Here is a 22,210-nt window from a genome sequence, read left to right on the forward strand (position 1 = left end):
TATACTGACCTCCATCAGGTTGCAAATTGAATATAATTTTTTTCTGCATCTAGCTCTGAAAAAATATTGGGCTTCTAGCTGTGTGTGGGACTTGTTGTATTAGTCCATCTATACTGACCTCCATCAGGTTGCAAACTGAATATATTTTTTTCTGCATCTACCTCTGAAAAAATATTGGGCTTCTAGCTGTGTGTGGGACTTGTTCTATTAATCCATCTATACAGACCTCCATCAGGTTGCAAACTGAATATATTTTTTTCTGCATCTACTTCTGAAAAAATATTGGGCTTCTAGCTGTGTGTGGGACTTGTTGTATTAGTCCATCTATACAGACCTCCATCAGGTTGCAAACTGAATATATTTTTTTCTGCATCTACCTCTGAAAAAATATTGGGCTTCTAGCTGTGTGTGGGACTTGTTGTATTAGTCCATCTATACTGACCTCCATCAGGTTGCAAACTGAATATATTTTTTTCTGCATCTACCTCTGAAAAAATATTGGGCTTCTAGCTGTGTGTGGGACTTGTTCTATTAATCCATCTATACAGACCTCCATCAGGTTGCAAACTGAATATATTTTTTTCTGCATCTACCTCTGAAAAAATATGTGGCCTTCTAGCAGTGTGTGGGACTTTCTCTATTAGTCCATCTATACTGACCTCCATCAGGTTGCAAACTGAATATAATTTTTTTCTGCATCTAGCTCTGAAAAAATATTTGGCCTTCTAGCAGTGTGTGGGACTTTCTCTATTAGTCCATCTATACTGACCTCCATCAGGTTGCAAATTAAAAATAATTTTTATCTGCATCTACAGTACCTCTGAAAAAATATTTGGGCTTCTAGCTGTGTGTGGGACTTGTTCTATTAGTCCATCTATACTGACCTCCATCAGGTTGCAAATTGAATATAATTTTTATCTGCATCTAGCTCTGAAAAAATATTTGGCCTTCTAGCAGTGTGTGGGACTTTCTCTATTAGTCCATCTATACTGACCTCCATCAGGTTGCAAATTAAAAATAATTTTTATCTGCATCTAGCTCTGAAAAAATATTTGGCCTTCTAGCAGTGTGTTGGACATTCTCTATTAGTCCATCTATACTGACCTCCATCAGGTTGCAATCTGAATATAATTTTTTTCTGCATCTAGCTCTGAAAAAATATTTGGCCTTCTAGCAGTGTGTGGGACTTTCTCTATTAGTCCATCTATACTGACCTCCATCAGGTTGCAAATTGAATATAATTTTTTTCTGCATCTAACCCAGCCAATAGTTTTGGCCTAATACCACAGTTTGGCCACTCAGCTCTGCTCGGTTCCCATCCATTGTTTTTTTGTGCAAACAACTCCAGAGTTGTTAATTAGTTAACCACCAAAATGAGTGGAAAAAGGCCTGCTGCTGGTGGAAAGGGGAATAGACGTGTTGGGAAGGGGAAAAAAGGTTGTGTCCGTGGGGTAGGTGTTAAAGCAACAGTAACATCTGCAGAAGAAAGACCATCTTCCAGCCAAACTAAAATGTCTACTTCTTTTAGCGGACAATGTGATAAGATCCCTTTCTTACGGCCACGCCAATCGCTACAAATTCCAGATGAGGCACAAAAACAGCAGGTGCTTCAACGGATATCAAGTGCTCCTTTAAGTGGGCTCTCCTCCACATCAACTTCAACATCACAAATACTCCAGTCCTCAAAGGTGTCACCCCAATCGCACTTGCTTCCTCACAGCTCCCAAATCTCCAGCTGCCCGTCTGAGTATGAGGTAGAACAGATGGTTGAGTCTGCAGAGCTGTTTACTCATACTATAGCCTGGGAATCAGAGGTCGACTCCAGCGCTTCTGTGAATCCAGACGAGGAAATGATCTGCACTGATGTCCAGAATCTTTATGAGTCGGATCCAGGACCAGACGCAGAAGGTTCTGACCATAATGTAGACCCTCATTCCCAAACTGTAACTCCTGTTGGTGGAGACAATGAGGAAGACGATGATAAGACTCAAATACCTGATTGGAGCGACAACTTTAGTTTTTTGTCAGGGCAGGAACAGGTTGGCTCTGAGGACGACGGGTGTGATAACGCACAGGGTGATGATGATGAGGTTGGAGATCCCACTTACTGTCAACCCACAGTCAGCCAAGAGATGAGGTCAGCAGAGGAGGTGGAGGAAGATGCTAGTGACGACGAGGTCAGGTTGCGCCTTCCTGGACAGAGACGTAGTACTGGAAGCACGTCAACAACTGCATCCTCAAACACAACTCTGCCTCTCACCACAAGTCGTGGTGGCTCTTCAGGTCGCATGGGTGCTAAGCCTTGCATAGCCTGGGCATTTTTTCAGATCGATAAAGATGACCCAACTCGTGTTGTCTGTAACATTTGTCAGCAAAAGCTAAGTAGAGGCCAAAAAATACATAGTTTGAGTACTTCATGCATGAACCGGCACATGGACATGAAGCATAAGTTGCAGTGGGAAGCTCAGTGTGCTACAATGCGGCCTAGCCAGCCGGGCCAACCACCGTCTGCCATATCTTGTGCATCCGCGGCCTCTTCATCCTCTGTGACTGGGGGGACAGCAGTCACACCTGTTTTGGGGCACAGACCTGCCACCTCTTTACCCGCAACAGCCAGCGTGATTGGCAGGTCATCATTTTCTTTGGAGGTGGTAACACCAGCTGGTGTTGAGCGCTGTCTGACATCGATAGCACCACCTTTGGATCAAGGCAACCTAACATGTCCGCCTGCATCTTCCTCACAGACCGGCAGTTTGCCGGGGACACACTTATCAACCCCGTCTAAGCACAATAGCCAGCCCTCGGTCCCTCAGATGTGGACAAGTAAAAGACCATTTCCTCCTAGCCATGAGAAAGCAAAGAGGTTGAATTTCACCATCTGCAGGTTCTTGGCTACAGAAATGCTGCCTTTCCGCCTGGTGGACACAGAGGATTTTCGAGACCTTATGTCCGTCGCAGTGCCCCAGTACCAGATGCCCAGTCGGCACTACTTCTAAAAGAAAGGTGTGCCTGCGCTCCACCAGCATGTCGCACACAACATCACCGCTTCTTTGAGAAACTCTGTGTGTGACAGGGTGCATTTCACCACAGACACTTGGACGAGTAGGCATGGACAGGGGCGTTACATGTCGCTGACTGGGCACTGGGTAACTATGGTGACAGCAGGACAAGGGGCTGCTGTCCAAGTCTTGCTGTCCCCACGAGTTGTGCGTCAATCCTCTTTATGTCAAAGTTCCTCCACTGCTTCTGCCTCCTCAACCTCCTCCCGGTCTTCCACCTGCACCCAAAGCCTGTCTGGTCATGCCACAAGCTTTCTAACTGCGCAGAAGGGATCCTGCACACCTCCTTACTATGCTGGCAGTAGGGCTCAACGTCATCAGGCGGTTTTTACATTGAAATGTCTGGGAAATGTGAGTCACACAGCTGAGGAGTTGTGGTCAGCTCTGGAGAACCAATTTCATGAATGGTTGTCTCCACTGGACCTGAAACCAGGGAAGGCCGTGTGCGACAATGCTGCAAACCTGGGTGCGGCCCTTCGCCGGGGCAATGTCACACACGTGCCTTGTATGGCTCACGTGTTGAACCTGGTTGTCCAGCAATTTTTAGCCCACTATCCCAGACTAGATGGCCTTCTGCAGAGGGCACGGTCGCTGTGTGCTCACTTTCGCCATTCGCATCCCGCAGCTCAGCGACTTACATCTCTACAGAAGTCGTTGGGCCTGCCACTTCACCGGCTAAAATTCGATGTGCCTACCCGGTGGAATTCAACTCTGCACATGTTGCAGCGACTGTGGCAGCACCGACAAGCCCTGGTGCAATACGTTCTGACGTATAGCCTGGGCCAACGAGATCCAGAGGTGGGGCAAATCACGCTGGAGGAGTGGTCTCAGATCAGGGACCTATGCACCCTTCTGCACAGTTTTGAAATGGCGACGAAGATGTTTAGTGCTGACGATGCCATTATCAGCATGACTATTCCGGTGATTTACATGCTGGAGCACATGTTAAACAGAATTCGGAGTCAGGTGGTGGCACAAGAGGAGGTGGAGGAAGTAGAGGAGGAGGAGTTGTATGCGGAAGGGCTAACATCTGCAAGGTCCAGACAGTCGGCAGCACCAAGGCGGCAGGCATGTGAGGGTGGGGGAGATGGTTTTACCAGGGCGCATGGTAGCAGCCAAACTAGTAAGGAAGGTGCAGGAGCCCAGGAAGAAGTGGAGGACGAACTGATGGAAGACTCATCAAATGAGGGAGACCTTGATCACATTTCTGTTGTGCGAGGTTGGGGGGAGAGGACAGAGGAAGGAAGCATGATTGTTACCTCGCCACCAACACAACAGGAACTTGGTGCTCCTGGATGCGCAACACACATGAGTGCCTTCTTGCTGCACTACCTGCAACATGACCCTCGAATTGTGAGAATTAGAAATAATCCTGACTACTGGGTTGCCACACTGTTAGATCCCCGGTACAAAAGTAAATTTGCAGAAATTATTCCTGCCATAGAAAGGGATGCACGCATGCAGGAGTATCAGCAGAGACTGTTGCAGAATCTTACATGTGCTTTTCCACAAAATACCAGTGGTGCACGTAGTGAATCTCACAGTTCCAACTTGCCAACCGTGGGACCGTCAAGTGTTCAGCACTCAAACCGTAACAGAACCACAGTATCTGCTGGTAACATCAATTTTGCGGAATCATTTCACCACTTTTTTAGCCCATCCTTTGCAAGGCCACAGGAGACAAGAAGTCTTACAAATAGTCAACGCCTAGAGACGATGGTACAGGAGTATCTCCAAGTAAACATTGAAGCCACGACTGTGTCACTGGACCCTTGCTCTTTTTGGGCTTCCAATCTGGATAAATGGCCGGAGCTAGCCACTTACGCCTTGGAGATCTTGTCATGCCCCGCAGCCAGCGTTCTGTCTGAACGTGTGTTCAGCGCTGCTGGTGGTGTGCTGACAGATAAGCGCACGCGGCTCTCCACTGATAATGTAGACAGACTCACGTTCATAAAGATGAACAAATCATGGATCCGAAATGACTTTTCTACCCCTGTGTCATCCTGGGGAGAGTAAAAGCTTGATGATTGGTTAAAATCACCCTACCAACCGTTTTAAGCTTTCAAATTACTAATCATGTTTATCTGTATCTTGGCTGGAAAATAATTTGGGCTTTGTAGCAGTGTGCAGCACTGATTCTATTAGGCCATCTATAATAAGCTCCACCAGATTTAAAATTACTAATCATGTTTATCTGTATCTTGACTGGAAAATAATTTGGGCTTTGTAGCAGTGTGCAGCACTGATCCTATTAGGCCATCTATACTAAAGCTTCACCAGATTTAAAATTAATAATAATTTTTAGCTGCATCTAGCCCGGAAAATAATTTTGGGGCTCCGAGATGCGCAAGACACATAAGTGTCTTCTTGCTGCACTACCTGCAGCATGACCCTCATATTGTCAGAATTCGAAGTAATCATGACTACTGGGTTGCCACACTCTTAGATCCCCCAAACTTTTCGATCAACCTTTTCATTTTAATAAAGACCAAAAAAATGGTCATTTTTGAAATTATAAGCATTAGCAGGTTGTTAGAAACTGAAATCAAACAGTTTTCAACTCAAAACTTTATTCTAGGTGATGTTACATTTTCACATAGGACCCCTTGTTCGAAAGGAGCTTCTGAACTCTCTCGTCCATTGAATTTGTCAGGTTTTGGATGGTTTCTGCTTCAATTGTTTTGCATGAGGACAGAATACCCTCCCAGAGCTGTTGCTTAGATGTGAACTGCCTCCCGCCATCATAGACACTCCTTTTAATGATGCTCCAAAGGTTCTGAATGGGGTAGAGGTCAGGGGAGCATGGGGGTCACACCATAAGTTTGTCCCCTTTTATGCCCATATCAGCCAGAGATGCAGATGTTTTATGTGCAGCATGAGATGGTGCATTATCATGCAGAAAAATGATCTTGCTGTGAAATACACGGTTCTTCTTCTTGAACCATGGCAGGAAGTGCTGTTTGAGAAAATCCACATACATTATGGAGTTCATCTTTAGCGCCTTCAGGGATCCTAAAGGGGCCGACAATCTCTCTCCCCATGATTCCAGCCCAAAACATTACTCCACCTCCTCCTTGTTGGCGCTGTAGCCGTGTTTGCGTGGGGTGTCCATCAACCAGCCATCCTCCACTCCATCCATCTGGACCATCGAGCGCTGCACGGCACTCATCCGTGAACAAAACAGTTTTGAAATCAGTCTTCATGTAATGTTTGGCCCACTGGAGCCGTTTCTGCTTGTGTGAAGTGGATAGAGGAGGTCGACAGGATGGCGTATGCACAGCTGCAAACCTCTGAAGGACCCTGCATCTTGTTGTTCGGGGGATGTTGGAGGCACAAGCAGCTTCAAAAACTTGTCTGCTGCTATGACAAGGCTTTTTTGCCGCTGCTCTTTCAACCTGACGTAATTGCCTGTAGGAAAGAGTCCTCAATTTGCCCTTATCAGCACGCACACGTGTGTACTGTGAATCAGCTACATACTTCTTGATTGCCAAGACACTTCCTCCTGATCATCGCACAATGTTGATTGTAGTCATGCCTTGACCTAAACACTCCACAATTTGTTGCTTCTCAGCAGCCGACACATCCTTTTTCTTTCCCATTTTGGCAGAAAATGTAGGCTGCTTAATAATGTGAGACAGCCTTCTTAAGTAGTCTTGCCTTTCATTGGACACACCTGCCAAACTAATTAGCACAGGTGTCTGCAATTGCTTACAGTGATATAAAGAGCCCTGACACACATCACCATCAATGAGTTTAACTGACAAACAAACAAATTCTTCCCTTATCACTCCTAAACACTTTTTGCATAATAATTTGGAACAGAGTGTACATGTGCTTTTCCACAAAACACCAGTGGTTCACGTAGTGAATCTTACAGTTCTAACTTGCCAACCGTGGTCTGTATGGAGTTGTTCAATAAAGGGCCCAAAATTAAGATAACATAGATGGGAGAGGTCTCTATGAATAGGAATTCCTAAGTATTTGATACCCTGTGAGGGCCAGGCAAAGGGAAAGTTGGACTGGATGGAATCCTATATGGATTTGGGGAGGGAGACATCGAGGGCCTCAGACTTCGCTGCATTGATTTTAAAATTTGACCATGTAACAAAGTGATCTATTTCAGCCATAACAGCATGGATGGATATATGTGATTGAGTGATATATACTAGGACATCATCAGCAAATAGAGAGCACTTGTACTCGGTGCCTCCCACCTCAATCCACCTAATATTGGGGTTATGGCGAATTGATGAGAGCAGGTGCTCCGTCACTAGGATGTAAAAGAGAGGGGACAGAGAACATCCCTGCCTTGTCCCATTGGTGATTGTGAAAGGTGATGAAAATGTTCTGACGCGCCCCCTGGGCCTTGGGACACCCGGAGCCGGACCCTTTTTGGTGGATGCTGGTGGTTGTAGTCTCCGTGGCGGCAACCCGGTTCCGTGGCTCAGGGCAGTCAAACCAGTGGCGGAACTATTTATGTGGTTTTGATGTTTAAATGTCCGACTACGCCACCCGTGGATTGCGGTCAGAGTGAACCGCCGCTCCAGGGCAGACCGCTGAGGCTGGTGTTGTGGGTGCAGCAGAGCGTAGCATAACTCCCCACGGGAGGAGTATAGCCTCAGGGCAGTGTATGCGGAGGATGGGGGTGATGGTGCAGGGCAGCAGCAGTAATGACACGGAGTCAGTGATGCAGTCCAGGGCCTTTACTCACAGTTCTTATTATCCAGACCACGTCTGCAGGTAACGGCTGCCCACGTCGTACTGTGCTCACCAGGTGAGGGGCTCAGACAACTCCCAGATAACTTTGGAGCGCTTCACAGGACCCCCTTTGTGTGTCCTTTGTCTGGCCTTTCTTACCAACCCTTCTGTCCGGCTGCCTCGGGCCTCCTCTTGGTAAACTTGGCGCCAGTTTCCCTGACCCTATGTGGTGCCTTCCTAGCGGGTGTAGCGAGGGGCTGCGCCACATAAAATGTCACAGCCTCCTGTTTCTAGCTGAGGGTCGTTTCCTGCCTCCACTAGTTTCGGGGACCGGTCTCCCCCTTTGGCCTGACCCCTCCACGCAGGTGGATTCGGGCGTGCGGTGGCGACTCGCCCATCCGCGCCCCTGAGATCCCTTCGTTCCTCGTTCCTGGAGCCTTCTCCGCTCCTCTTCCTTCCTTCTCCCTCTTCCAGGCCTGGGCCTCTGTTACTAGGCCCGCCTCCGGAGCAGAGCTCATGCAGAGCCCCTGCTCCCTGCCACTTCTGCTCAGACTTCTCTGCACTGAACTAAGATGGTGCCCACCTTTTATACTCCCTTCTCAATGCACCCAGGAACTGCTTCCTCCCTGCTCCTGCACTACAGGGTTCCCCTTCCTCAGTGTTCCCTCCCCCCACTCCAGCCAGGGACAGGGACTGTCGTGCCCATCTCAGGGGCATATTGGTTGCCCTGCCCCACGGCAATGTGGTGTAATGCATGCAGGTGTCGGGTCCTGATCCACACTACATCCTTACCTGAGAGTGAGATATCACACCTCTGGGTGAGGTGCAATACCTCTGTAACAACCGAGCCCTCAGGGTGCTACAGTTCCATTTGTCTTCAGCCTAGGTGACGTATTGCGATACAGGGCCGTGATTTTGGCTATAAAAGGGTCCCCTAGACCCCTACCCCAAGCTTTTTAAGAGAATCATATATGGCGTGCCAGGAGACTCTATGGAATGCTTTCTCAGCATCCAACGAGAGTATCTAATTACAAATTTTTAACTGCATCTAGCCCAGGAAATACTTTGTGCCTAGTAGCAGTGTCTGCTAGTCAGCGGATTATCCCGGCTGTTAACCAAGCTACACCACATGTAGTTTGGACACTTAATTTTTTCAAAGGAAATGCTTCGGGACCACGGGATACTCAGTGAAGAGCATCAGGAGGCACCCCGAGGCATAGGGGCTGGGACTGGCAGTAGGATGCCTTGCGGTGGACAGCCGAGCTCGATCCTTATAAAAGCTTTTTAACTGCAGCAGCTTTAGTGGACGCTACTGGAGCTGGAATTACGCGGCTGCTGGCATGAGACTTGCCCTCCAATAGATCCTTGTAAATGGATTTAAAGTATATTCATTCAAATTAGAGAGACAATTTAAATTAAAAAGCTTAGAGCTGCCTCCACCACAGGGGGGCTCGCTCGACCCACCAGCGGACAGGCACCAGTATTGGGAGAGGGGGGCTGGCCGTCAGGGTTCACCGCTGCTCTGGCACAAACCCGGCGACGCGGAGGTGGCACGGGCAGGAGCGGACTGAACGTGTCGGCTTCTCACTTTTTGGATTTTAGAAGGGCATGACATGCCTATATCTGTGTCTCCCCCTCCTTTTACTCCTCCACCTCTTTTCTTTTCGCATGACTATATGTACTTGTCACTTTTCCATGTGTTAGTTGTGTCTTCTGAGCAGTTTGTCAGCTTTTGGACACCTTTGAAGGTGTTTTCTATGTGTTTCTATGTGTTTTTGTTTGCCTGCCATTGGTTTTAACGGTGTTCGAAGGTGTTCGACGAACAGTTCGACGAACAGTTCGGCGAACACACGGGTGTTCGACGAACCGAACCGAACTCGAACACTACGGGGGTGGCTCAACACTAATTCCGAGCGGCCTTGGGGGCCATGTGGGCTGGTGATGCTTCTCTGCGGTGGTTGGATCAGCTGCGGACGGAATGGCAAGATGGGACTCCGTTGTCTCAGGTGGAAAGGCTTTTCTAGCTGTTGGAAGAGGCGGCCCGATATGGCAGGGACGCAGTGAGGGTACTACTTTGGTTTTGTCCAGGGCTCAATCCTCGGCCGTCACAGTCAGAAGAGCATTGTGGCTTAAACAGTGGACTGGAGACGCGGTATCCAAACAAGGTTTGCGGAGTCTTGCGTACAAGGGCGGTCAGCTTTTTGGTTTGGACCTCACGGAGCTGATTGCTAAGGCCAAGGCCAAGGATTCCGCTTTGCCGCATCGGAAAGCAGCGGCTTCTACATCTGGCAAGTCAAGTGCCGGTAGTGGTCGTCAGCCCTTTTGGCCCAGGGGACAGTTCGGTCAGCCGTCTTGGAGATCGGGTCGTCCCTCGTCTTCCGGAAAGAAGACCACCCAGAAATCCCCTACTCCGTGGAAACAACATTTCCGTCAGGACAAATGAGAGGTTGACAAAAAGCCCGCTAAGGCGGACTGACGCCAGGGACCCTCTCGAGAGCTCTCGGGTGGGAGGTCATCTGCTTCACTTCGGGTCGATTTGGGCGTCCCACGTATCGGACACCTGGGTAACGCGGGTTATGTCGGCAGGTTATTTCATAGAGTTTCATTCTCGACCCCGGGACAGGTTTCGTCAGTCACGCATCCTGTCCGAGCCCAAGCTGGCTGCCGCACTACTGCGGGAAGTCGACTCTCTTCTGCATCAGGGTGTGGTGGTTCCGCCGGAGGACCGGGGAAGGGGGTTTTACTCCAACCTTTTTGAGGTCCCCAAAAAGGAGGACAAGTTTCGCCCCATTCTGGACCTCAAAGAGTTGAATGTTCATGTCCGGACCCGGAAATTCCGTATGGAGTCTCTTCGCTCCGTCGTGGCGGCCCTGTCGCAGTACGATTTCTTGGTGTCGATCGACATCCGCGACGCCTATTTGCATGTCCCTATCGGCAGGGCTCACCAGCGCTTCCTGCGTTTCGCCATAGGTCAGGCCCATTACCAGTTTGTGGCTCTACCATTCGGGTTGGCCTCGGCGCCCAGGGTTTTTACAAAAATTCTGGCGCCACTCATGGCGCTCCTTCGAAGGTAAGGAGTTACGATTTTCCCCTACCTGGACGACCTGTTAATTGTGTCACCCACAGCGGAGGAGGCGGTGACAGCTCGCAATCTCTCCCTTCAGCACCTGGAGGACTTCGGGTGGCTGGTCAATTGGAAGAAGTCGTCATTGGAGCCGTCGCAGTCAATACTGTTCTTGGGGATGCATTTCGACACGGTACGATCAGTGGTGTCCCGGCCTCCGGACAAACAAGCGAACCTTCATCGCCATGTCCAGGATATGAGGTCGGCGATGACGATATCCCTTTGGAAGTGTATGCGCCTTCTGGGTCTGATGGTGGCGGCAATGGAAGCGGTACCGTTTGCACAATTTCATTCCCAGGGTCTCCAAAATCTTATTCTGACCCGTTGGGATCGATCGCCGGCTTCGCTAGATCGCTGTGTCGGTATCTCCCGCAGGGTGCGAGAGTCTCTTGGATGGTGGTTACGTCCGGAGGCTTTATCCCTGGGGAAATCCTTCCTCCTCCCACAGTGGTCGGTCATTACCTGGGGGGGGGTTTGGAACGATCTCTGGGTTCAGGGGGTCTGGTCGTCAGAGGAGTCGCCTCTGCCGATCAACATCCTGGAGTTGAGAGCGATATTTCTCTGCTTCCGTCATTGGACGGTCCCCTTGAGCGGTCTGCCGGTCCGGATTTAGACGGACAATGCGACAGCGGTCGCATATATCAACCATCAGGGCGGGACGAGGAGTTCCAGACTCATGATGGAGGTCTCTCGGATCCTGGTATGGGCCGAGTCCAGGGTGCCAGCCATCTCCGCGATTCACATCCCAGGAGTGCTGAATATCACGGCGGACTTCCTCAGTCGCGAGCAGGTGGATCCCGGAGAATGGAGTCTTCATCAGGAAGTTTTTGCACTGCTGTGCTCCCGTTGGGGGACTCACCAGGTGGACTTGATGGCATCCAGGCTGAACGCCAGGATGCCGACTTTCATGTCCAGGTACAGGGACCCGGAGGCTGTGGCGGTAGATGCTCTAGTGGCCCCGTGGGACCAGTTCGAGCTGATCTACGTGTTTCCGCCGGTATCATTACTTCCTCTGGTGATCCGGCGGATCAAACTCGAACAAATTCCGGTGATTTTGGTGGCGCCGGATTGGCGGCGGAGGGCGTGGTATTCAACGCTGGTATCTCTTCTGGCGGCGCCTCCATTTCCACTGCCTCTTCGCCCGGACCTGTTAACCCAAGGGCCCATTCACCATCCGGACCTGAAGTTGCTTCATTTGACGGCGTGGCACTTGAGACCGAGATCTTGACCCATCATGGGTTTTCGGCCGAGGTCATTGCCACCTTGCGGGCGGCCAGAGGTCCGGCTACGACTAGGATTTATCACAGAACTTGGGAGGCCTTCTATTCTTGGTGTTCTGGATCGTCAAGGAACCCGAGGGTTTTTTCCATTCCCAACTTCTTGGCCTTTCTGCAATGTGGTTTGGCTAAGGGTCTGGCGGTTGGTACCCTGCGGGGTCAAGTGTCTGCACTATCCGTGCTTTTTCGGAAGGCTATTGCCTCGCGCAGGGATGTGCGTTCATTTTTTTGCGAGGTTGCTCGTCAGTTTCCCCCTCGGAGGGCGTTTGTGGCTCCTTGGCAGCTCAATCTAGTTTTGGAGGCTCTTCAGCATGGGCCGTTTGAGCCTATGGATTCAGCTACGCTTTACTTGCTTTCTTGGAAGGTGGCATTCTTGGTGGCGGTCACTTCTTTGAGAAGGGTTTCTGAGTTGGCGGCACTGTCTTGCTCGCCCCCTTTTCTGGAGTTCCACTCGGATCGCGTGGTGCTTCGTACCCGTGGCGATTTTCTGCCTAAAGTGGTGTCGCGTTTCCACGTCAATCAGGATATCTTGTTGCCCTCTCTCTGTCCGAATCCGAAGAATCCAAAGGAGCGAGCCTTGCACTCGTTGGATTTGGTGTGGGCTTTGAAGTTCTATCTTACTATCATGCAAGGGTTTCGGAAGTCGGACTCTCTTTTTGTGATTCCTGTTGGTCGTCGGCGTGGTCAGCGGGCTTCAAAGGATAATATAGCTCGGTGGATACGTTCAGCTATCCTGGAGGCGTACCGGCTCAAGGGCGAGCCTTGTCCGGTTAAGGTTCGAGCTCATTCCACGAGAGCTGTTCGTCAGGGGGGCCTCGGCAGCGCAGCTCTGCCGGGCGGCTACCTGGCGCTCCGTTCACACTTTTACTAGATTTTATAAAGTGGACGTGAGTGCTTCCGCCGATGCGGCCTTGGGACGCAGGGTCCTGCAGGCGGCGGTGGTTAAGGTTATCTCTTTATCTAGTTTTGGCGCTTGTTGCGCGCTTGCCTAAGTTGTTGGGGTGTTGGCGATTCTGCCACTGTTTCCCACCCTTGAGTTCTGGACTGCTTTGGGACGTCCCACTAGTAATGGATCTGTGTCTCCCTTCCTTCCCTTCTGCGGCTGAAAGACGGATTTTGGTAAGACCGTACCTGTAAAATCCTTTTCAGCGAAGGAAGGAAGGGAGACACAGCACCCTCCCATGGCAGAAGTGTATTATTGCATTTCCAGAGGCTGCGCGACCTCTCTCTGATGGCGGTCATCTGGGCGGGGATCAGCACGCTAGGGCTCTGTTCCAGCATTTGCCAGCCCATAGCAGTTGTCAGGTCCAGTGAGTAAGTGCCTGGGACTGTGTGTTTTTTCTGTTATATGTATAACCTGTTCTCTCGCATTTCTGATTTTTCGGAAGGGGTTGTGTTGTTCCACTGGTGTTGTCTGCTCTTCCTTAGCTGGTGTACGGACTGAAGGACATGGGAGTAGGAGGAGCCTAAGCTGGAGGGGCCGGTCGTCACTTTTTCTAATCTGAGGTGAACTATCCTGTGGGGCTCCGCCTACCCACTAGTAATGGATCTGTGTCTCCCTTCCTTCCTTCGCTGAAAAGATTTTACAGGTAAGGTCTTACCAAAATCCGTCTATCAATGCCCTTGAAAAAGTGGTGGAGGTCGTAGTAGCTTAACAAGACGGTGTTAATGCCCCTTGGAAGAAAGGTAGAGTTCGCAGTGGAATAAAAAGACAATATCAATGCCCCTTGAAAAAGTGGTGGAGGTCGCAGTAGCTTAACAAGACGGTTTTAATGCCCATTGGAAGAGACGTGGAGGTCGCAGTGGAATAAAAAGACAATATCAATGCCCCTGGGAAAAGTGGTGGAGGTCGCAGTAACTTAACAAGACGGTTTTAATGCCCATTGGAAGAGACGTGGAGGTCGCAGTAGCTTACCAAGACGGTTTTAATGCCCCTTGGAAGAGACGTAGAGGTCGCCGTAGCTTAACAAGACGGTTTTAATGCCCCTTGGAAGAATGGTGGAGGTCGCAGTAGCTTAACAAGAGGGTTTTAATGCCCCTGGGAAAAGTGGTGGAGGTCGCAGTAGCTTAACAAGATGGTTTTAATGCCCCTGGGAAAAGTGGTGGAGGTCGCAGTAACTTAACCCTAGAACGTATAACCATAAAAATCTACACTTTCACATACCTGGGGCCTTTTAGGCCAGTGTGCAAATAACATGAAATAACTCAAACAAAAATGACAAACAACTATATACCTGAAGAATACCTAGAGTTTCAAAATTCTAAATAAAGTAATCTTGCAGAAATTAGAAAACAATTAACAGGGCGGGTCAGCGAGGCCCCAGGTATGCGTTCTAGGGTTAACAAGACGGTTTTAATGCCCCTTGGAAGAATGGTGGAGATCGCAGTGGAATAAAAAGACAATATCAATGCCCCTGGGAAAAGTGGTGGAGGTCGCAGTAGCTTAACAAGGCGGTTTTAATGCCCCTTGAAAGAGACGTGGAGGTCGCAGGAGCTTAACAAGACGGTTTTAATGCCCCTGGGAAAAGTGGTGGAGGTGGCAGTAGCTTAACAAAACGGTTTTAATGCCCCTGGGAAAAGTGGTGGAGGTCGCAGTGGAATAAAAAGACAATATCAATGCCCCTTGAAAATTTGGTGGAGGTCGCAGTAGCTTAACAAGATGGTTTTAATGCCCCTTGGAAGAATGGTGGAGTTCGCAGTGGAATTAAAAGACAATACCAATGCCCCTTGAAAAAGTGGAGGTCGCAGTAGCTTAACAAGACAGTTTTAATTCCCCTTGGAAGAGACGTGGATGTCGCAGTAGCTTAACAAGACGTTTTTAATTCCCCTGGGAAAAGTGGTGGAGGTCGCAGTGGAATAAAAAGACAATATCAATGCCCCTGGGAAAAGTGGTGGAGGTCGCAGTATCTTAACAAGACAGTTTTAATGCCCCTTGGAAGAATAGTGGAGGTCGCAGTAGCTTAACAACACGGTTTTTAATGCCCCTGGGAAAAGTGGTGGAGGTCGCAGTAGCTTAACAAGACTTTTTTAATGCCCCTGGGAAAAGTGGTTGAGGTCGCAGTGGAATAAAAAGACAATATCAATGCACCTGGGAAAAGTGGTGGAGGTGGCAGTAGTTTAACAAGACAGTTTTCATGCCCCTTGGAAGAATGGTGGAGTTCGCAGTGGAATAAAGAGACAATATCAATGCCCCTTGAAAACGTGGTAGAGGTGGCAGTAGCTTAACAAGACGGTTTTAATGTCCCTGGGAAAAGTGGTGGAGGTCGCAGTGGAATAAAAAGACAATATCAATGCCCCTAGGAAAAGTGGTGTGTTATGCACACGCCCGGGCTAAGCGGCGTGTGCGTGTGATTGGTAGTGATTCCACTGGACCGTGCCGGAGAGTGAATGCCTGGAGGGGCGTAACTAAGTATCTACCCGATCCGACCAAGGTGGCACGACGGCATACGACGCCAGAGCACCAAGGAGGAACCGAGCAGAGGGACCAGGTGCTACTCCAGGACAGACCCCGGACACGGCTGTTGACCCACACAGGGGAATACAGGAACAGACTGGTAGACTGGCACACAGACTGGTATGCAGGCAGGCGGGTATGCAGGCAGGCGGGTATGCAGGCAGGCGGGTATGCAGGCAGGCGGGTATGCAGGCCGGGGGGTAAAGGTAAGCACAGCTAGAGTGCAGACAGGGAGGCACTGGCAAGTAGGAACACAGGCGGGATAGGACCCAGTACACACCGGGATTCAGGAACAATAAAGGCAGAGGGGTACAGGCAAGCACAACTAGAGTGCAGAAGACTGAGCAGGGAGGACAGGGCTCTGTTCACACTGAACAGACAGGAAGGGAAAGGCAGAGCCAGACACCCACAGGGTACTTGCAGTGAAGTAGCGAGTGGACCACAAACTCACAAACGGGAGTACAGAGACAACAGGCAGGAGATAGGTACGAGTACAGACTCTGCAGAAAAAGGAAGGGAACGGGCATAGAGGCAAAACAGGTAAAGGATAGGAGAGAGTTCAGACTGGAACTGAGTGTACGGAGGAGACCGACACTGCAGCGGGATACAGGAGCGGGTCTGGGAATACTGCCCCCAGAGAGGCGGAACGAACAGGCAAGGAGCGTGTTCAGACAGGACAGACAAGATACACAGAAAGGACTCAGTTCAGACACGGGAACTAATACCGCAAAGCAGGAGACATACAGGACTCAGTTCAGACACGGGAACTAATACCGCAAAGCAGGAGACATACAGGACACAGTTCAGACACGGGAGCTGATACCGCAAAGCAGGAGACATACAGGACTAAGTTCAGACAGGCCTGGAAATACAGCCTCCAGGAAAGGCAGACAAGGAAACAAAGACGGGACCTGGCACCTTCAGAGTGCAAGCACACACTGAAGGAAAACACTTATGCTCAGGCGGGGATAGAAGGGAGCTGCTGAACTATATACCAAGTGACAGACAGCGATAGGCTGAGGACGCACAAGGGGTGTGACCCACAGCAGGTACAAAAGGCAGGAAGTGATCGGGCGCCGCCCTTAAGCAGCAGAAACAGACACAAACAGACAGCATGGAGGGAAGCCAGAGAGACATTCTGGACAGGAGATCAAGTGCGCCCTCTTGCACAGTGGGAGATGGACCACCATGCAAGGACGCCGCCAGGTATGTTACAGTACCTCCCCCCTTACGCCCCCTCTTCTTCAGGCCTGCCAGAATCTTCCGCAGGGAATTCGAGGACCAGTCGTTCACTGGGTTGGAGGGGGACAGAGACTTGAGGGTAATCTCTGCTTCGAGGTACATCTTGTCAAGCTCACAGGAAGAAATAGACGGGTTATCAGGTACATAATGAGGAAAAGTCACTGTCTCTTTGTTATCTGGTGGTACCCCGGAGGATTCAGGAAACAACTGGAGGTCCTCCGCCGGGTCAGAAGAGTACTGAGGCTCAGAGAAAACATCTGCTTCAGAGTACACTAGGTCGGACTCACTGGAGGAAGCAGGCGAGGTATCAGGTACAGGAAATAGGAAAGTCTCTGTCCATTCACCACCAGGTGGCACCCCGAAGGGTTCTAAACACAACTGGAGGTCCTCCGCCTGGTCGGAGGGGTGTAGAGACTCGGGAGTAACCTCTGCTTCGGAGTACACTAGGTCGGACTCACTGGAGGAAGCAGGCGAGGTATCAGGTACAGGAAATAGGAAAGTCTCTGTCCATTCACCACCAGGTGGCACCCCGAAGGGTTCTGAACACAACTGGAGGTCCTCCGCCTGGTCGGAGGGGTGTAGAGACTCGGGAGTAACCTCTGCTTCGGAGTACACTAGGTTGGACTCACTGGACGAAGCGAGCGAGGTATCAGGTCCAGGATATAGGAAAGTCTCTGTCCATTCACCACCAGGTGGCACCCCGAAGGGTTCAGAACACAACTGGAGGTCCTCCGCCTGGTCGGAGGGGTGTAGAGACTCGGGAGTAACCTCTGCTTCGGAGTACACTAGGTTGGACTCACTGGACGAAGCGAGCGAGGTATCAGGTACAGAGTATAGGAGAGTCTCTGTCCTTTCGCTACCAGGTAGCACCCCGAAGGGTTCAGGAGGTCTCAGGGAGGACAGACCCTGGCGTGACTGCTTGCCTCTAAGTCTAGCACGTCTGGACTGCCTCTTGAGGTTGGGAGAAGTATTCCGGAAAGCGTAGTCACCCTGTGAGGATTCTGGGTGGGCAGTAGTCTCATTGGGCTGGAGAACTATTGCGCTACCCACACACATTACCCATTGGGGCTGCTCCGGGATATTGGGAAGTGAAGCTTCAGCAGGAGCCTCCGGGTTAGGATCATCGAAGACCATTAGAAAGGCCACCAGGAAGGCCATTAGGTCCCGGAGGATCGGATCCTGTGTCTCATATAGGGGGTTGATCCATTCCAAGGCATCCCCCGCCAGGTAAGACATAATAAAGGCCACTTTAGCCCAATCGGAAGGAAAATAAAGAGGGTAGGCCTTAAAGTGTAGCATGCATTGCTCCACAAATGCACGACACTGTCTTGGATCCCCATAGTAACGTGGCGGATCCGCAGGAACGAGAGCTGATAGATCCATCTGGACGGTGCGTAATTCGCCTGGAACTCAGCTAAGGGAAAAAAAATTAATTTATTTATTTTAATGCATATATTCGCTGGAAAACTTCTCAGAGGGCGAAGGCCATGGGGCTCAATGGGAACCATGGCCTGAGCATGCTGTTATGCACACGCCCGGGCTAAGCGGCGTGTGCGTGTGATTGGTAGTGATTCCACTGGACCGTGCCGGAGAGTGAATGCCTGGAGGGGCGTAACTAAGTATCTACCCGATCCGACCAAGGTGGCACGACGGCATACGACGCCAGAGCACCAAGGAGGAACCGAGCAGAGGGACCAGGTGCTACTCCAGGACAGACCCCGGACACGGCTGTTGACCCACACAGGGGAATACAGGAACAGACTGGTAGACTGGCACACAGACTGGTATGCAGGCAGGCGGGTATGCAGGCAGGCGGGTATGCAGGCAGGCGGGTATGCAGGCAGGCGGGTATGCAGGCCGGGGGGTAAAGGTAAGCACAGCTAGAGTGCAGACAGGGAGGCACTGGCAAGTAGGAACACAGGCGGGATAGGACCCAGTACACACCGGGATTCAGGAACAATAAAGGCAGAGGGGTACAGGCAAGCACAACTAGAGTGCAGAAGACTGAGCAGGGAGGACAGGGCTCTGTTCACACTGAACAGACAGGAAGGGAAAGGCAGAGCCAGACACCCACAGGGTACTTGCAGTGAAGTAGCGAGTGGACCACAAACTCACAAACGGGAGTACAGAGACAACAGGCAGGAGATAGGTACGAGTACAGACTCTGCAGAAAAAGGAAGGGAACGGGCATAGAGGCAAAACAGGTAAAGGATAGGAGAGAGTTCAGACTGGAACTGAGTGTACGGAGGAGACCGACACTGCAGCGGGATACAGGAGCGGGTCTGGGAATACTGCCCCCAGAGAGGCGGAACGAACAGGCAAGGAGCGTGTTCAGACAGGACAGACAAGATACACAGAAAGGACTCAGTTCAGACACGGGAACTAATACCGCAAAGCAGGAGACATACAGGACTCAGTTCAGACACGGGAACTAATACCGCAAAGCAGGAGACATACAGGACACAGTTCAGACACGGGAGCTGATACCGCAAAGCAGGAGACATACAGGACTAAGTTCAGACAGGCCTGGAAATACAGCCTCCAGGAAAGGCAGACAAGGAAACAAAGACGGGACCTGGCACCTTCAGAGTGCAAGCACACACTGAAGGAAAACACTTATGCTCAGGCGGGGATAGAAGGGAGCTGCTGAACTATATACCAAGTGACAGACAGCGATAGGCTGAGGACGCACAAGGGGTGTGACCCACAGCAGGTACAAAAGGCAGGAAGTGATCGGGCGCCGCCCTTAAGCAGCAGAAACAGACACAAACAGACAGCATGGAGGGAAGCCAGAGAGACATTCTGGACAGGAGATCAAGTGCGCCCTCTTGCACAGTGGGAGATGGACCACCATGCAAGGACGCCGCCAGGTATGTTACATGGTGGAGGTCGCAGTAGCTTAACAAGACGGTTTTCATGCCCCTTACAAGAGCCATGCAGTACAGCATATTAAAAACATTATTCCCATTATTGGGGAGTGGGTCTCCCATACTCTTTGCCTATGCCTTCCAAGGAAAAGCTGCCAAAAATTAGGACGGAGGAACTTGCAATGCTGGCAACACGGACCACGGTCACCCTGGTGGTATAGTGGTGGTGGAGGCTGAGGATAAGGAGAACAGCAAAATACAGCCGAAATGAGGAAGCATATACCCATGTGTGGGTGTGAAGCGGTGCATGAGAATACACCTCCCGAAATAACACAGTGGATTTGACTTTATGTTACTCTGCTGTCATTTGGTGGTGATGAGAAGTCTGGCCCAATCCAGCCCTTGTTCATTTTGATAAGGGTCATCTTGTCAGCATTGTCAGTTGACAGGCGAGTGCGCTTATCAGTTATAATTCCCCCAGCGGCACTAAAAACACGCTCCGATAACACGCTAGCGGCAGGGCAGGCCAGGACCTCCAAGGCGTACAGAGCACGTTCATTCCAAGTGTCCAGCTTGGACACCAAATAATTAAAAGGCACAGAGGAATCACGGAGGATGCTGGTACGGTCGGCAAGGTACTCCCTCACCATCCTTTGAAACTTTCCACTCCTTGTGAGAGTACCCCGCGCCTCAGGGCCTGTAAGCTGGGTGGGTCTCAGAAAACTGTCCCAGAATGTTGACAGTGTTCCCCTGCCTCTGCTGGATCGGAGTTGCGTCTCTCTCGCCTGTACGCCTTGGTTGGTCAACAAACTGTGACCTCTGCCGCTAGCGTGTTCAGATGGGAATTTTTTTTAACAGTTCTGCAGCAAGGGCCTTCTGGTACTGCCCCATTTTTGTAGACCTCTCCACCTCAGGAATAAAAGAGTGAAAGTTCTCCTTGTAGCGGGGGTCTAAAAGTGTCACCAACCAGTAATGACTGTCACCCAACATTTTGACAACGCGAGGGTCACGGTTAAGGCAGCGTAACATAAAGTCAGCCATGCGTGCCAGACTGGTAACGGGCAAGACTTCCGTGTCCTCACCAAGATGACGACTGACCATGCTCTCCTCCTCCTCCTCCCCCCTGTCCTCAGGCCACCCACGCTGAACCGACTGTATGACAGTTGTACAGGTACTACTGTCTACAGCGCATGATACCAGCTCCTGTTCTTCCTCCTCTCCCTCATTGTCCCCCAATGCACATTGGGATGAGATCAGGCTGGTCTGTGTGTAATCGCCCATTACGGGTTCTTGATCCATCTCATCATACTCTGGCTGCAATGCCTCCTCTTTAATTCTCTGCAGAGAGCGTTAGAAAAGACAGACAAGTGGGATGCTGACGCTAATGATGGTGTCATCGCCACTCACTATCTTGGTGGACTCCTCAAAGTTTGTTAGGATGGTACATATGTCAGACATCCAGGTCCACTCCTGAGGTCTTATGTGTGGAGTCTGACCTGAATATCGACGGCCTTGTTGCAGCTGGTACTCCACAACTGCTCTCTTCTGCTTACAAATCCTTTGCAACATGTGGAGGGTAGAGTTCCAACATGTGGGATATCACACACCAGTCGGTGTGCCGGAAGCTGAAACGCTGCTGCAACACAGCAAGGGCGGCGGAAGCTGTAGCCGACTTTCGAAAATGAGCTGACAGGCAGTGTACTTTGACGAGCAGATCTGGCAACTCTGGGTACGATTTAAGAAACCGCTGAACCACGAGGTTAAGCACATGAGCCAGGCATGGAACATGTGTGATCTCGCCTCGCCTCAGAGTCGCCACCAGGTTACGGCCATTGTCACACATGACCATGCCTGGATGTAGGTTCAGCGGTCTCAGCCACAGATCTGCCTGCTCTTTCACAGCTGTCCACAACTCGCAAGCAGTGTGAGGTTTATCACCTAAGCTTTTGAGTTTCAGCACAGACTGTTGCCGCTTGGCTGAGGCAGTACTGCAGTGCTTCCAGCTTGTAACCGATGTGGTGATATCTGAGATTGAGGCTGAACATGAGGAGGAGGAGGATAATGCACAGGAGCTGTACACTGTGGGGGCAACTCGGTGTGGGGAGGATGTGTTCCGTCCCAAGGTCCGACTGGGTCCCGGCTTCCACTATGTTTACCCAGTGTGCCGTCAGGAAGATGTACCGTCCCTAGCCACAAGCACTTGTCCACGTGTCTGTTGTCAGGTGGACTCTCCCACTAACTGCATTGTTGAGGGCACGGCAGATGTTTTTGGACACGTGCTTGTGTAGTGCGGGGATGGCACACCGGGCAAAATAGTGTCGGCTGGGGACCGAGTACCGAGGGATGGCCACCGCCATAAGGTTGCGGAAGGATTCCGTCTCCACCAGCCTAAAAGGCAGCATTTCCAATGCAAGCCATTGTGAAATGTGCGAATTTAGGACGGTGGCCTGTGGGGCTTTGGCTGTGAATTTGCGCTTTCGTTCAAAGCT

The sequence above is a fragment of the Phyllobates terribilis genome, unplaced genomic scaffold (assembly GCF_046119375.1).
Source record: "Phyllobates terribilis strain yellow unplaced genomic scaffold, ASM4611937v1 Scaffold_1__5_contigs__length_1240528914, whole genome shotgun sequence".
NCBI lineage: Eukaryota > Metazoa > Chordata > Amphibia > Anura > Dendrobatidae > Phyllobates > Phyllobates terribilis.